The sequence below is a fragment of the Phyllobates terribilis genome, unplaced genomic scaffold, assembly GCF_046119375.1.
Source record: "Phyllobates terribilis strain yellow unplaced genomic scaffold, ASM4611937v1 Scaffold_11__3_contigs__length_659146591, whole genome shotgun sequence".
Lineage (NCBI taxonomy): Eukaryota > Metazoa > Chordata > Amphibia > Anura > Dendrobatidae > Phyllobates > Phyllobates terribilis.
This window is the reverse complement of record NW_027362771.1, coordinates 388865297-388880826: the sequence shown is the minus strand read 5'-3', so window position 1 is coordinate 388880826 and position 15530 is coordinate 388865297.

Here is a 15530-nt window from a genome sequence, read left to right as displayed (position 1 = left end):
CTGCTGAATCATGGAGAGCTTTGTGGGTAAGAGTGTTAAGTTTATATTGAACTCTGTAGTGGATGGGAAACCAGTGCAATGACTGGCAAAGGGAAGAGGCATTGGTTGAAGAGGAATATGGTCCTGGCTGCTGCATTCAGAATGGATTGGAGAGGAGAAAGTTTAGAAAGAGGGATCCTGATTAGTAAAGAGTTGAAATAGTCCAGACAAGAATGAATAAGATCTACAGTAAGAGGTTTTGCCGAGTCAAAGGTGAGAAAAGTTCTGATTCCAGAAATGTTTTTGAGGTGTAGATGACTTGACCGAGTGATTTGATGTGAAGAGTGAAGGAAAGATCTTCATAGACTATGACCCCAAGACAGCAGGCATGTTGCTGGCGAGTAATGGTGGAACCACAAACGGAAATGACAATATTGGGCATAGGTAGGTTAGTGGAGGGAGGAAATATGAGTAGTTCAGTTTTTGACAGATTCAATTTTAGATAGAGGGAGGACATAGTGTTAGAGACAGCGGAAAGACAATCACTGGTATTTTGTAATAATGCAGGGGTGATGTCTGGAGAAGAGCTGTATAATTTGGTCTCATGGGCATAGAGATGGTACTGAAAACCGAATCTGTGGATAATTTGTCCAATAGGAGCGGTGTATAAGGAGAAAAGGGGGCCTAGGACTGATCTTTGAGGGACCCCGACAATAAGGGGAAGGGGAGAGGAAGAGTAGCCAGCAAAAGACACCGTGAAGGAGCAGTCAGAGAGGTAGGAGGAGAACCAGGATAGAACAGTGTCCTTGAGGCCAAAAGAGTGGAGCATAATGAGCAGGAGCTGATGATTAGAGATGAGCGTTGTTCTACTCGAACTGTTCGCCAATCTCAAATTCGAGCTGTTTTGGGCGGTGTTCGAGCCGTTCGGCGAACACGAACAATTTGAGAAAAATTCGGCTGTTCGAGGTTATGTTCGATAACTGTTCGTGCACCAAAATCATAACTGGATTTTTTCTCAGTAATGATGAAAATTAATGTTAATACGCAGTTTGAGTGTACAGGGGGGTGGGGGGAGGGGCAGGGGATGGATCTCTGCAGGAACAATGAAGATCTCCATTTTTTTTTCTCTTTCCCGCATTTGCAGTGGGGAGGTGCAATCTGTCAGCCTATCAGCAGTGCACACAAGGAGCGAAGTGCTTTTTTACACACAAGCAAGGGCATGTGTCATTGGCAGTGTATGTCACATGTCCTTGCCCTATAAGACCAAGCCATTTTCCCCGTCGCCACCATTTTCTAACTGCTGCAGCTGCGTGTTAGACGGCACCGCTGTTGCTGTGTGCGCTATACCTTGTTAATTTCAAGCCAATTTTCGCACAAATCTACAGATAGCTTGGGAGTAGGGAATAGTTGTGATTGCAGTCCTTTTAAGGACTAGGTTACAGCATTTCCTACGACTTTTATCAGGCAGGTCTGTGCTCTTAAATAGATAGATTGTGGGAGTAAAGACTAATTGTAATTGGAGTCCTTTTCAGCACTAGGTTACATCAATTCCTATCAGTTTTTGCCAGGCAGGTCTGTGCCAGTGCTGTGCAAGTTTTTTTCACAGCATTTAGCTGAATCTAGCAAAGCTAATCCTTTTTGGCCTATTGCAGAGTGTGTTAGTCAGTGGAGTAGCCTATCTGTGTTGCAAGATACACCACCTGTGTATAGAATACCAATTTTTTTACTGCACCTAGTGAAGTAAAATCTTTTGGGCATAGCATCATTCTATTAGTCCATCTATACTGACCTCCATCAGGTTGCAAATTGAATATAATTTTTTTCTGCATCTAGCTCTGAAAAAATATTGGGCTTCTAGCTGTGTGTGGGACTTGTTCTATTAATCCATCTATACAGACCTCCATCAGGTTGCAAACTGAATATATTTTTTTCTGCATCTACCTCTGAAAAAATATTGGGCTTCTAGCTGTGTGTGGGACTTGTTCTATTAATCCATCTATACAGACCTCCATCAGGTTGCAAACTGAATATATTTTTTTCTGCATCTACCTCTGAAAAAATATTGGGCTTCTAGCTGTGTGTGGGACTTGTTGTATTAGTCCATCTATACTGACCTCCATCAGGTTGCAAACTGAATATATTTTTTTCTCCATCTACCTCTGAAAAAATATTGGGCTTCTAGCTGTGTGTGGGACTTGTTCTATTAATCCATCTATACAGACCTCCATCAGGTTGCAAACTGAATATACTTTTGTCTGCATCTAGCTCTAAAAAAATATTTGGCCTTCTAGCTTTGTGTGGGACTTGTTCTATTAGTCCATCTATACTGACCTCCATCAGGTTGCAAATTGAATATAATTTTTTTCTGCATCTAGCTCTGAAAAAATATTGGGCTTCTAGCTGTGTGTGGGACTTGTTCTATTAATCCATCTATACAGACCTCCATCAGGTTGCAAACTGAATATATTTTTTTCTGCATCTACCTCTGAAAAAATATTGGGCTTCTAGCTGTGTGTGGGACTTGTTGTATTAGTCCATCTATACTGACCTCCATCAAGTTGCAAACTGAATATATTTTTTTCTGCATCTACCTCTGAAAAAATATTGGGCTTCTAGCTGTGTGTGGGACTTGTTCTATTAATCCATCTATACAGACCTCCATCAGGTTGCAAACTGAATATATTTTTTTCTGCATCTACCTCTGAAAAAATATTGGGCTTCTAGCTGTGTGTGGGACTTGTTCTATTAATCCATCTATACAGACCTCCATCAGGTTGCAAACTGAATATATTTTTTTCTGCATCTACCTCTGAAAAAATATTGGGCTTCTAGCTGTGTGTGGGACTTGTTGTATTAGTCCATCTATACTGACCTCCATCACGTTGCAAACTGAATATATTTTTTTCTGCATCTACCTCTGAAAAAATATTGGGCTTCTAGCTGTGTGTGGGACTTGTTCTATTAATCCATCTATACAGACCTCCATCAGGTTGCAAACTGAATATATTTTTGTCTGCATCTAGCTCTAAAAAAATATTTGGCCTTCTAGCTGTGTGTGGGACTTGTTCTATTAGTCCATCTCTACTGACCTCAATCAGGTTGCAAACTGAATATAATTTTTTTCTGCATCTACCTCTGAAAAAATATTTGGCCTTCTAGCTGTGTGTGGGACTTGTACTATTAGTCCATCTATACTGACCTCCATCAGGTTGCAAATTGAATATAATATTTTTCTGCATCTACCTCTGAAAAAATATTTGGCCTTCTAGCTGTGTGTGGGACTTGTTCTATTAGTCCATCTATACTGACCTTCATCAGGTTGCAAATTGAATATAATATTTTTCTGCATCTAGCTCTGAAAAAATGTTTGGCCTTCTAGCAGTGTGTGGGACTTATTCTGTTAGTCCATCTATACTGACCTCCATCAGGTTGCAAATTCAAAATAATTTTTTGTCTGCATCTAGCTCTGAAAAAATATTTGGCCTTCTAGCAGTGTGTGGGACTTGTTCTATTAGTCCATCTATACTGACCTCCATCAGGTTGCAAACTGAATATAATTTTTTTCTGCATCTAACTCTGAAAAAATATTTGGCCTTCTAGCAGTGTGTGGGTCTCATTGTATTAGGCCATCTATACCAAGCTCCACCAGCTTTTCAATTAATAATAATTTTTCGCTGCATCTAGCCCTGAAAATAATTTTTCTTCCCAATAGTGGTAGCAATAGAAATATGGGGCGCGCTCCTGGCTTACAAAAATATACGCTTCATAACAAAAAACACCAGCTTAGCGCACTGCATTAATAAGATGGCATCATCGTCTCTCCCAGTGCTAGGCCTACTACCCAGGCTAGCATTCCTGTGCCTAAAACACAATGTATGGGTCCGCACTAGCCACTATGCTGAGGGGTCTAAAGCTGCTGCTAACGCTTTATAACAATTCAATTGGCAGATTTTCACAGAGCTCTTCCACAATGCCCACCCATCGGGACAACAGTTGCCCACCTTCCCTATGGGATCTAGTGGCGAATAGTTGATGCCAATAATCAGAGCGTCAGTTGCCCCGTCGATGTGGCAAGCATACGGTGAGGCATGGGAAGAGTGGACACGACTAGTAGCAGGCAGACGGGTTGACCAATGTGAACAAGCCAGATCACAAGTCACCATAGAATTTCTCCACCAGCTAATGATGAGGGGCATATCAGGGGCGTCAGCGCAGCGGTGTCTGACCGGAGTAGCATTTCACTTCCAACTACTGAATTGGGGAGATGTGACAAAGATTCATCATCAGACAATCCATAAAAGGGTGGAAAAGGGGTCAGCCAAGTCAGGAGTGTAGACGTCCCGTCCCGTGTCACTAAAACTGATTTCTCACATCATATCCCTAACACCATTAACATGACACTCACAATTTGAAGCAACACTACTGTCTACTGCATTTGTGATCGCCTTCTTCGGGGCGCTATGCATAAGCGAATTAGTCCCTCAATCCAAAATTAGCACCAGTGGAGGCTTATTACACCAGGATGTAGTCATAGCCAATAATGCAATACGTCTACGCATACACAAATCGAAAATGGTTCCAGCGGGCAGGGGCACTTGGGTACTTCTACAACCCACAAACGGTACACTGAGTCGGGTAACAATAGTAAAACCATATCTAACCATCTGATCACAAAGTAATTTGTTCCTATCACACATTGATGGGACGCCATTATCAAGATACCAGTTCCAAGCTATATTTAATAAATGCATAACATCGGCAGGGAACCACCCCAAAGATTACGGGACACACTCATTCCGCATAGGCGCGGCCACAGAAGCAGCAAGAGCAGGACTGTCAGAAACGGAAGTTCAGAGGATAGAGAGATGGTGATCCACGTGTTTGGCAAGATACATAAGACCGGACTTGTTATCCTAACGTGGTTTGTTTCTTTTACAGGTGACGCTAAGCCAACAGTGTGGGTGATATGCCACTCGTATATATATTGGGCAGATTAAAGGGCGAAAGTCCACCCAGGCGGGAGGAAATTAGAGTTTCATAACACATATTTCAACTGGAGAGGTATTAGAGACCTGCTATGGCCACAGGTACTAATGGAGGTAATCAAGGTAGGGAGAGAGGCAAGATGTCTGGTCATCTTAGTTATACAGGCCGGGGGAAACAACCTAGGTCATCACAAGAGCGCATAACTAATGGCAATAATGAAACTAGACACTGAGCGCTTCAGAGAATTTTTCACAAAACTAGCTATAGTATGGTCAGAGATTGTGCCGATAGCGGTATGGCAAGGTGCGCGAGACATCACGGCCATCGAACGGACAAGGCGGGTAATAAATATTCGGATGGCAAAATTTAGAAGAGACAGAGGCGGTGTAGTGGTACGACACCGACAACTGGAAGGAGATAAAGCAGGCCTCATACGGCCCGACGGTGTTCACTTAATGGATATTGGACTGGACATATTCCTGTCAGGACTCCAGGACGGAGTGGAACAAGCGTTAAGAGTGATGGGTGGGGGTCAGAGTCCTGCATACGAGTACGCAGGATCCTCCGTGGCCTGGAAATAGAAAGGACATGTTGGAGAGCTACACTTGTTGGCCAAGTTGCCGGAGTGGAGAACCAGGGCATGCTGCAACAAGCTGAATTATTTTAGAAATAAAATGTCTTTCTAATGGAATGAGTATAAAGAGTTAATAAAGCTGTGACCGATCCTCACTCATCCAGTTGTAAGAGTTACATTATTGTATTGTCAAGGAAAGGGGGGCGGTAGGGGGGCTGAGCGTCTGGGTTTGGTTGGGGGTCCCCACAGTCTGCCTAGGCTAGATGCATTTAAAAATTCTTATTAGATACACAGGCGGTGCAGCTTGCTTCGCAGCTGGGCTACTACGCCCAAAGTATTGCCTAGGCTAGATGCAGTTAAAAATTCTACGCTGACTAGCAGACACTGAAGATTTGGAGCAGACCTCTGAGTAAACAGCTCTTCAGACTCAATCATCTGTGTTACCCCAAGCCATAGTGTATGTAGTTTCTTACAGTTAAAAGGGGGGGGGAGCGACCCAACCCACCTGGAATTGACGATGCCAACGTCACGTAAGACACAGCAAGGGGACTCCAAAAAGAGTTTCCATTTTTTCCCAAAATTGTGGCACAGACACCACTTAACCCTAGAACGCATACCTGGGGCCTCGCAGTCCCGCCCTGTTAATTGTTTTCTATTTTCTGCAAGATTACTTTAGTTAGAATTTTGAAACTCTAGGTATTCTTCATGTATATAGTTGTTTGTCATTTGAGTTTGAGTTATTCAATGTTATTTGCACACGGGCCTAAAAGGCCCCAGGTATATGAAAGTGTAGATTTTTATGGTCATGCGTTCTAGGGTTAAGTGGGATCAATTGCCCCACAGTTGCTTAAAACGGTTGGTGAGGTGATATTACCAAATCCTCAAGCTTTTAGCCTCCCAAGGATAACACAGGATTAGAAAAGTCCTTGCGAATCCATGATTTGTTCATCTTTATGAACGTGAGTCTGTCTACATTCTCAGTGGACAGCCGCGTGCGCTTATCTGTCAGCACCCCATCAGCAGCGCTGAACACACGTTCAGAGAGAACACTGGCTGCAGGGCATGACAAGATCTCCAAGGCGTGAGTGGCGAGCTCCGGCCATTTTTCCAGATTGGAATACCAAAATGAGCAAGGGTCCAGTGACACAGTCATGGCTTCAATGTTCACTTGGAGATACTCCTGCACCATCCTCTCTAGGCATTGACTATGTGTCAGACTTCTTGTCTCCTGTGGCCTTGCAAAGGATGGTCTAAAAAAGTGGTGAAACGATTTCACAAAATTGCTGTTACCAGCAGATACTGTGTTACTGTTACGGTTTGAGTGATGAAGACTCGACAGTCCCGCGGTTGGCAAGTTAGAACTGTGAGATTCACTTCGTGCACCACTGGTGTTTTGTGGAAAAGCACATGTAAGATTCTGCAACAGCGTCTGCAGATACTCCTGCATGCGTCAATCCCTTTTTATGGCAGGAATTATTTCGGCAAATTTACTTTTGTACCGGGGATCTAAGAGTGTGGCAACCCAGTAGTCGAGATTATTTCGAATTCTGCAATCTGAGGGTCATGTTGCAGGTAGTGCAGCAAGAAGGCACTCATGTGTCTTGCGCATCCAGGAGGACCAAGTCCTTGTTGTGTTGGTAGCGAGGTAAGAATCATGCTTCTTTCCTCTGCCCTCTCCCCCCAACCTCGCACAACAGAAATGTGATCAAGGTCTCCCTCATCTGATGAGTCTTCCATGCCCATCGCCAGTTCATCCTCCACTTCTTCCTCGGCTGCTGCACCTTCCTCAACAGTTTGGCTGCTACCATGTGCCCTGTTTAATCCCTCTCCCCCACCCTCCCATGCCTGCCTCCTTGGTGCTGCCAACCGTCTGGACCTTGGAGATGTTATCCCTTCCGCATACGACTCCTCCTCTACTTCCTCCACCTCCTCTTGTCCGACCACCTGACTCTGAATTCTGTTTAATGTGTGCTCCAGCATGTAAATCACCGGAATAGTTATGCTGATAATGGCATCGTCGTCAGCACTAAACATCTTCGTCGCCATTTCAAAACTGTGCAGAAAGGTGTGTGGCGCCCCTGAGGGTGCAGTCACCACAGAGTTACTGCATCTCACCCAGAGGTGTGGTATCTCACCCTCAGGTAAGGAAGGCGTATGGCTCGGGACCCTAACACCTGCATCCAACACATACCCGCAGTGGGGTTAGGGCGAGATTGCTCCTAAGGAAGAGCACAGTCCCAGGTCCCTAGCTGGTGGGAGGATCCTATGTAGTGGGTGCTTAGGGGAGCAGCTTAGGGGAGCACATGACAGGGAGAGTATAAATAGGAAGCCATCTTAGAAAGAGCAAGCCAGTCAGAGGAGGAAAAGTGACAGGAGCAGAGGCTCGGCATGAGCTCTGCTCTGGAGGTGGGCCTAGCCTGGGAGGCCCAGGACTGAAGGAGAGAAGAGAGGAGTGGGAGCAGGAAGGCTCCAGGAACCGAAGGGACCCTAGGGCTACGGGCCGTGCAGAAGGCCACCTGTACTCCCGCTGCTACCAGGAGGTAGAGGGGTCAGGCCAGATAAGGGGAACCGGTCCCTCAACTAGAGGAGAAACAGCAAGGCTCAACTAGAAACCGGAGGCTGCAGCATTTCATGTACTGCAGGCAAAAGTCCACACCAGTCTCACTAAGAAGGTAGCCACATAGGACCCAGGGGACGGAACACAAGTCGCCCGCCAAGGCCCGAGGATACCGGATAGAAGTGTCACTGGGTGTGAGGTGCAGGGAGAAGGCCAGAGAAAGGACACACAGAAGGGGGTCCTGCTAAGTACTCCGGAGCTATCTGGGGGTGGACTGAGCCCCTCACTGAGTACGCACAGCACGACGGGTGAGATAGCTCTGGTACCTGTAATCTGGACTGCAACAACTGTGAGTAAAGATCTTGGGACTGCATCACACGGACTCTGTGTTCATTACTGACTCCCTGCACTACAACCACCATCATCCACCCACACTGCCCTGAAGCTACACTCTTCCTGTGGTGAGTAATAATACCATTGCAGCAAAACCACCAGCTTCAGAGGACTGTTCCGCAGCGGCGGCCCCTTTGGCCGCACTCCACAGGTGGCGTAGTCGGACATTATAAAATCCATATATACAAATTACCGTTGGATTGATCGCCCTGGGTCACGGACCGGGTCACCGCCACAGTGACTACAACCCCCAGCGTCTACCGGCCCGGCTCCGGGTACCCCACGGCCCAGGGGGCGCGTCAACTTCATAGGTCCCTGATCTGAGACTACTCCTGCTGTGTGATTTGCCCCACCTCTGGATCTCGTTGGCCCAGGCTATACGTCAGAAACTATTGCACCAGGGCTTGTCGGTGCTGCCACAGTCGCTGCAACATGTGCAGAGTTGAATTCCACCGTGTCGGCACATCGCATTTCAGCCGGTGAACTGGCAGGCTCAACGACTTCTGTAGAGATGTAAGTCGTTGAGCTGCGGGATGCGAACGGCGGAAGTGAGCACACAGCGACCGTGCCCTCTGCAGAAGGCCATCTAGTCCGGGATAGTGGGCTAAAAATTTATGGACAACCAGGTTCAACACGTGAGCCATACAAGGCACGTGTGTAACATTGCCCGGCAAAGGGCCGCACCCAGGTTTGCAGCATTGTCGCACACGGCCATCCCTGGTTGCAGGTCCAGTGGAGACAACCATTCATGAAACTGGGTCTCCAGAGCTGACCACAAGTCCTCAGCTGTGTGACTCACATTTCCCAGACATTTCAAAGTAAACACTGATGCCGTTGAGCCCTGCTGCCAGCATAGTAAGGAGGTGCGCAGTTAGAAAGCAGGTGGCATTACCAGACAGGCTTTGGGTGCAGGTGGAGGACCGAGAGGAGGTTGAGGAGGCAGAAGCAGTGGAGGAACTTCTAGATAAAGAGGATTGACGTACAACTCGCGGGGACGGCAAGACTTGGACAGCAGGCCCTTGTCCTGCTGTCACCATAGTTACCCAGTGCCCTGTCAGCGACATGTAACGCCCCTGTCCATGCCTACTCGTCCAAGTGTCTGTGGTGAAATGCACCCTGTCACACACAGAGTTTCTCAAAGAAGCGGTGATGTTGTGTGCGACATGCTGGTGGAGCGCAGGCACACCTTTCTTTGCGAAGTAGTGCCGACTGGGCATCTGGTACTGGGGCACTGCGACGGACTTAAGGTCTCAAAAATCCACTGTGTCCTCCAGGCGGAAAGGCAGCATTTCTGTAGCCAACAGCTTGCAGATGGTGAAATTCAACCTCTTAGCTTTCTCATGGCTAGGAGGAAATGGTCTTTTACTTGTCCACATCTGAGGGACCGAGGGCTGGCTGTTGTGCTTTGACGGGGTTGAGTAGGGTGTCCCTGGCAAACTGCCGGTCTGTGAGGAAGATGCAGGCGGCCATGTTAGGTTGCCTTGATCCAAAGGTGGTGCTCTCGATGTCAGAGAGCTCTCAACACCAGCAGGTGTTTCCACTTCCCAATGAACTGACGACCTGCCAATCACACTGGCTGTTGCAGGTAAAGAGGTGGCAGGTCTGCGTCCAAAAACATGTGTGACTGCTGTCCCCCCAGTCACAGAGGATGAAGAGGCCGCGGATGCACAAGATGGGGCAGACGGTGGTTGGCCCAGCCTGCTAGGCCGCATTGTAGCACAGTGAGCTTCCCACTGCAACTTATGCTTCATATCCATGTGACGGTACATGCATGAAGTACTCAAACTATGGATTTTTTGGCCTCTACTTAGCTTTTGGTGACAAATATTACAGATAACACGAGTTGGGTCATCCTTATCGATCTGAATAAATGCCCAGGCTATGCAAGGCTTAGAGCCCATGCGACCTGAAGAGCCACTACGACTTGTGGTCAGAGGCGGAGTTGTGGTTGAGGATGCAGTTGTTGACGTGCTTCCAGTACTCCGTCTCTGTCCAGGAAGGCGCAACCTAACCTCGTCGTCAATAGCATCTGTGACGCCCCGCTGCGCTTGGTATCACAGATCCTAGAAGAGTGTAATGATGGAATCCTCCACAAGAGGCCCCCATAAACATTCACACATCTCCACCTTCCACCTCAGACCAGCAGAGGGAGCCCGTTAGGGATATAAATAGGGAAGGTGGAGCTAGGCAGTTCAGTTCCTCTGAAGAGTTCCTGCAGCAGAGAAGCCTAAGAGAGGTCAGTCTGCAGTGGAGCTCAGTCTAGTCTAGAGAACTCAGTTAATAGTTCAGCAGTGGAACACGAGGCTCCTGCTAGCTAGATTCAGGGAGCCCAGATAGAGCTTAAGGTGTGCCGGCGTCATAAGATCGGTGAAGCGCGGCAAGCTGCCGTTAGTGTGTATAGCTTATTGAGGGCCCGAGTAGGCCGAAGGCGAGTGGCGAGTTAGTACATAAGGGGCAGAGGAGCTTAACCAGCTCACCCCGAAGCATTTACCGGACACCGGATCCGAGCTTACCGGGATCTCTATGACCCAGTAAGGCATAACCGGAATCCCTGGAGAACTACAAGTCCCAGGATCGCTAAGGTGCTGATACGTAACAGAGCCAGGAGACGCTTAGGCCCCGCATACTGGGAGCGTGAACTTCAAGAGAAGGCCCTACCACAAGGTCAGCCAGCGCAGGACAGAGACAAAGTTAGGCCTAGCTCCAGGCAGGTCAGAAACTTACTGCGCAGAGGCAAGAAACAGGAGGCCCTACACCCGCTCATTGGGGAGGATCCTGATATGCACCCTTCACCCTACAGTGCTCCAGGATGTGCCTGAATTTCCTCCAGTAAAAGGTACTGAAGTGACTACCGTGTCCGTTTCTGTTCTTGCTCTGACCCAGCTGGGTCTCGCCTGTCCTGCATTCCCCCTGCATACGCTGCCCTGAGACCTAGCTCCACCTGTGGGGAGCTATACCATCGAGCTGCCTTATCACGGGCCTCATTGGACTGCTGCAGCGCTGGTGCTTCTCACCAGATACCACAGGTGGTGTCACAAACTCTTATAAAATTAACAATTATCCACCCTTTTAAAGAGTGACCCCAGGGTACGGGCCAGGGAGCCGACCACCGCGACATCCCAAAGGCCAGGCAAAGGCCCGGGTGACCTCATCGACTGGCTGACTGTGGGTTGACAGTAAGTGGGAACTCCAACCTTGTCATCATCACCCTGTGTGTTATCACACCCGTCGTCCTCAAAGCCAACCTCTTCCTGCCCTGACCGAAAAGTCAAGTTGTCGCTCCAATCAGGTATTTGAGTCTCATCATCGTCTTCATCATTGTCTCCACCAACAGGAGTTACAGTTTGGGAACGAGGGTCTACATTATGCTCAGAACCTTCTTCATCTGGTCCTGGATCCGACTTATAAAGATTCTGGGCATCAGTGCAGATCATTTCCTCGTCTGGATTAACAGAAGCTCTGGAGCAGACCTCTGTTTCCCAGGCTATAATATGAGTAAACAGCTGTGCAGACTCAACCATCTGTGTTACCCCATACTCAGACGGGCAGCTGGAGACTTGGGAGCTGTGAGGAAGCAAGTGCGATTGGGGTGACACCTCTGAGGACTGGAGTATTTGTGATGTTGAAGTTGAGGTGGAGGAGAGCCCACTTGAAGGAGCACTTGATATCCGCTGAAGCACCTGCTGTTTTTGTGCCTCATCTGGAATTTGTAGCGATGGGCATGTCCGTAACAAAGGGATCGTATCACATTGTCAACGAAAAGAAGTCGACATGTTAGTTTGGCTGGAAGATGGTCTTTCTTCTGCAGATGTTACCCCCCCCACCGCGGGGGGCTCGACCCACCAGCGGACAGGCACCAGTATTAGGAGAGGGGGGCTGGCCGTCAGGGTCCACCGCGGCTCTGGCACAAACCCGGCGACACGGAGGTGGCACGGGCAGTAACGGACTGGCCGTGTCGGCTTCTCACTTTTTGGATTTTAGAAGGGCATGACATGCCTATATCTGTGTCTCCCCCTCCTTTTACTCCTCCACCTCTTTTATTTTCGCATGACTATATGTACTTGTCACTTTTCCATGTGTTAGTTATGTCTTCTGAGCAGTTTGTCAGCTTTTGGACACCTTTGAAGGTGTTTTCTATGTGTTTCTATGTGTTTTTGTTTGCCTGCCATTGGTTTTAACGGTGTTCGAAGGTGTTCGACGAACAGTTCGACGAACAGTTCGGCGAACACACGGGTGTTCGACGAACCGAACCGAACTCGAACACTACGGGGGTGGCTCAACACTACTGGTGATCCACAGTGTCAAATGCTGCAGAGAGATCCAGGAGAATCAGCAAGGAGTAGTGACCATTAGATTTAGCTGTTAGTAGATCATTAGAGACTTTGGTGAGGGCAGTTTCAGTAGAATGTGAAGAGCGGAAACCAGATTGTAAAGGGTCAAGAAGAGAATTATTTGAGAGATAGAGGATTAGAAGGGAGTGTACCAGGCTTTCCAGGAGTTTAGAGATAAAGGGAAGATTGGAGACAGGTCTGTAGTTAGCAGCACAGTTCTGGTCGAGGGATGGTTTTTTAAGTAATGGATGCATGCTGGTGCTGGCGTGTTTAAATAAGGATGGAAAGATACCAGATGAGAGGGAGAGGTTGAATATTTTAGTTAGGTGAGTGGTGACAGCTGGAGAAAGGGACTTAAGGAGATGTGAGGGAATAGGGTCACTGGTGCAGGTGGTAGGGCGAGAGGAAGCAAGGAGCCTTGTCCCTTTTTCTTCCGTGACTGGTTTAAAGTCAGAAAGTGAGCAAGATGCACTGTGGGAGGGATGGGCATACATAACATTTGGGGATTGGGAGAAAATTTCCTGTCGGATATGGTCAATTTTTTCTTTGAAATAATTGCCTAGATCGTTAGCACTGAGGTCGGTGGTCGGGGCCTGTGCTGTTTCTTTATTTGTCTCTCATACTTCGTTACTCAGCAATCATGTCATTCAAAGGATCTCATACATGCAAAAATCTCACAGCCTGCCTATTTTACATAGAAGTTAGTACAAACATTATAGGGACTGTAGTGCTTGCTGACACCACAGGAATGCTCAAGGCCGATTACATAAACAGAACCCTAATAATTATACTACCCATCGGAGATGGCCAAAGAGATGGAATCGTACAGAGACTGGCCCAACTCCATATTATGCAACCAGCTAGGAGACAGACATATTTTTATATTACTGTATTATTCAGCTCTCATATCGATATACATAAAATTCACCCAACTCACTGGTGATGCCAGTTTTTGAACAATGCTTACACCCTTACCAGGAAACACAGGGAAAATAATGAGAAAGTGAAACTGAAGTGTAAGAATGATTAGTTTTCTTACCGTGCTACAGCTATAAGTTTCACTGTCCCGTGAATCCCCCGTTTGGCTTCCAAATAGGCTGGTTGGCTAAAGTCTCTGTTAGGGGGCCAGAATCTGTTGTATGTTTTTGGTTCTGACCCAAAGTAAGACTACAGGATTACCAGTGAGGCCTAATTGCGGGAGTAGGCCCTCTTAGTTACAAACACTCCAAAAAGAGAATGCACACTGGTTGTGAGCATAAACAATTCTGTTTATGTTTATTGAGCTAGTAAGCGGCTTTCTTATACCATTTACAGACAAAATACTTTGTGCAACATTCTCAAGGAAAGTTCCACCACCACTTTCTCTGGAGTATATCATGGTAACTTTTAGTTATCCCCTTCCCAACACAGTTTTTCAAAACGTTGCATATCAGACAAGAAAATATTAGACCAAATATGAAACTTAAATATGGCTAGTAGGGCATGTGGAAGCAATAGGGGGAAATCACTGTCCCTCTGGAGGAATGAGTGTGCCTATTGTGTACTAAACCGATAGGAAAAAAAAGGGCAAGTCATAAAGATACAAAATAAAAATATAATTTTATTTCAACATCTCCTTGACTAAGCTAGATGCGAAACGTGCGTTGGGTGCGGTTTTTCATGGTCTGGTGCGGTTTTTCATGATCTGGTGAGATTTTGTTACTTTTCCCTTTTTGCCACTGTGACTTTTTCTACACTCCATACTTACGGAAATATACTAAATTATCCTGTGGTAATTGATATTTTACATCTTGTGTACCTCAACACCTTTTATTACATTGGTAACGCATGATTGTACCCTCTTTCTCACTTTTTTCTATCGGTTTAGTCTTTCTTTTTTTGTGCAAATTGTGGCTATAGTTCCTTTTGCTCATGATATATTTGTAGGTTTATGCCTATTGTGCAGATAGATGTGAAACCACTTTCTTCTAAAATATGACTTTTTTTCACTTTTACTTTTTTTCCTCTAACTATCAAAGATGTATAAGGGCATGTTCATATGTAGTTTTTTTTTCTACATGAAAAATGCAAACCATGACCAGAAAACAATGACACGCTTTGGTGTGTTTTTTTTTTTTTATGCAAACTCGTTTTGATCTTAATGGAGAAAAACTACATTAAAAGAGCTGAAAAAAATGACTTCATTGTGTTTTTAAATGCATCAGTTATAATAAAACAAGGAAAATGATACATAATATGAAAGAAATTACAAATCTCATTATTGTTGCTGTAACTGTAAAATGCTGCATTTTTTTCAGCAAGAAAAAATGTGAACAAGCCCTTAGACTGAGTGCCGAAAATGCGGATTTAATGCGTTTCCGCCGCGGAAACGCATTAATGGACCTGTGGGGACATCATACTCTGTATAAGGGAGTTATGGGCCCACCATACTCTGTATAAAGGAGAAGTACATGAGGGAACTCAGTGGACATTATTAAATGTTAAGTGGCCACTTAAGAAGCATTATTGGAATATTGTGGCTGTCAAAGGGGCAACAAGTGGACACTGTTTTCTATGGCATTTGCAAAGGGCATTAATATTTTCTAGAGGGCAATTTTACTAAATAGAGGGCACACGAGGTATTATTACTCTGTAAAGGGCACAGTAGTGGGCATTACTATGGGGGGCAGTAAGAGGAGCACTTTTTTGTGCCAAATAGCTGGTGCAGTAA